This window comes from Triticum dicoccoides, chromosome 5A (assembly GCF_002162155.2).
Source record: "Triticum dicoccoides isolate Atlit2015 ecotype Zavitan chromosome 5A, WEW_v2.0, whole genome shotgun sequence".
NCBI classification, from domain to species: domain Eukaryota; kingdom Viridiplantae; phylum Streptophyta; class Magnoliopsida; order Poales; family Poaceae; genus Triticum; species Triticum dicoccoides.
Genome location: NC_041388.1, coordinates 441,242,764 through 441,245,154, shown reverse-complemented (window position 1 = coordinate 441,245,154; position 2,391 = coordinate 441,242,764).

Below are 2,391 nucleotides of genomic sequence, written 5' to 3'. Positions count from 1 at the left end.
TTATGAATCAGGGGAGGCGGGAACAGAGGTGCACCAGAGATGGAAGGCGCGTCAGAGGAAACATCCTCAGCACGAGGGCGACAAGTATAGTGAAGAGTAAACGGGGAGAGAGGGCCACAAACTGGAGATGATGGTGGAGAGGTGGAAGAGGAGGATGGGGAAGATGGTGTCGGTGGTGAATGAGAATGAATGAGAGGTGCAGGAGGGAGAGGTGAAACATGAGGCACATAGCAAGGTGTATCGGGAAGAAGAAGAAAAGAAATATCATCCACAGAGAAGCTCGAGGAAGAAGGACGTGGGTAGTAGGAGCGAGACTCATCAAAGGTCATATCACGCGAAATGCGCAAGCGACGACCAACAGGGTCCCAACAGCGATAGCCCTTGTGCTCATCACTGTAGCCATGGAAAACACATTCAACTGACTGAGCAGTCAGTTTGGTGCTTTCTCGTGGAGCAAGAAGGACATAGCACACACATCCAAACATGTGAAGGGCGGAGTAGTTAGGAGAACGACCAATGAGACACTTCATAGGAATACCACCCTGCAGAGCAGTCGATGGCTGAATGTTGATGAGGTAGGTAGATGCAGAAACAGCCTCAGCCCAAAAATGGGGTGGAAGGGAAGCGACAATTGATATGTCTCCAACGTATCTATAATTTTTTATTGGCCCATGCTATTATATATCTGTTTTGGATGTTTAATGGGCTTTAATATAACTTTTTATATTATTTTTGGGACTAACCTTAATCGAAGGCCCAGTGCAAATTGTTGTTTTTTGCCTATTTCAGTGTTTCGCAGAAAAGGAATATCAAACGGAATCCAAACAGAATGAAACCTTCGGGAGAGTTATTTTTGAAACAAACGCAATTCAGGAGACTTGGAGTGGACGTCAAGAAAGAAGCGAGGAGGCCACGAGGCAGGAGGGCGTGCCCCCACCCTCGTGGCCCCTCGCAGCTCCACCGATCTACTTCTTCCTCCTATATATATACCCATATACCCTGAAAACATCCAGGAGCACCACGAAACCCTATTTCCACCGCCACAACCTTCTGTACCCGTGAGATCCCATCTTGGGGACTTTTCCGGCGCTCCGCTGAAGGGGAAATCGATCACGGAGGGCTTCTACATCAACACCATAGCCTCTCCGATGATGTGTGAGTAGTTTACCACAGACCTTCGGGTCCATACTTATTAGCTAGATGGCTTCTTCTTTCTCTTTGGATCTCAATACAAAGTTCTCCTTGATTCTCTTGGAGATCTATTCGATGTAATTCTTTTTGCGGTGTGTTTGTCGAGATCCTATGAATTGTGGGTTTATGATCAAGATTATCTATGAACAATATTTGATTCTTCTCTGAATTCTTTTATGCATGATTTAATATCTTTACAAGTCTCTTCGAATTATCAGTTTGGTTTGGCCTACTAGATTGATCTTTCTTGCAATGGGAGAAGTGCTTAGCTTTGGGTTCAATCTTGCGGTGTCCTTTCCCAGTGACAGCAGGGGCAGCAAGGCATATATTGTATTGTTACCATCGAAGATAAAATATTGGGGTTTATATCATATTGCTTGAGTTTATCCCTCTACATCATGTCATCTTGCCTAATGCGTTACTCTGTTCTTATGAACTTAATACTCTAGATGCATGCTGGATAGTGGTCGATGTGTGGAGTAATAGTAGTAGGTGCAGAATCGTTTCGGTCTACTTGTCACGGACGTGATGCCTATTTACATGATCATGCCTAGATATTCTCATAACTATGCGCTTTTCTATCAATTGCTCGATAGTAATTTGTTCACCCACCATAGAATTTGCTATCTTGAGAGAAGCCACTAGTGAAACCTATGGCCCCCGGGTCTATCTTCGATCATACTATTTTACTATTTACTTGCTATTTCTATCGTTATTTATTTTGCAATCTTTATTTTCCAATCTATACAATAAAAATACCAAAAATATTTATCTTATTATCTCTATCAGATCTCACTTTCGTAAATGACCTTGAAGGGATTGACAACCCCTTTACCGCGTTGGTTGCGAGGTTCTTGTTTGTTTGTGCAGGTACTAGGGACTTGCGTGTTACCTCCTACTGGATTGATACCTTGGTTCTAAAAAACTGAGGGAAATACTTACGCTACTTTGCTGCATCACCCTTTCCTCTTCAAGGGAAAACCAACGCATGCTCAAGAGGTAGCAAGAAGGATTTATGGCGCCGTTGCCGGGGAGGTTGCACCAAGTCAAGTCAAGATTTGACCTCCCGTCAACAATCCATTTCTGGCGCTATTGCCGGGGAGATCTACGCACAAGTCAAGACATACCAAGTACCCATCACAAACTCTTATCCCTCGCATTATGTTATTTGCCATTTGCCTCTCATTTTCCTCTCCCCCA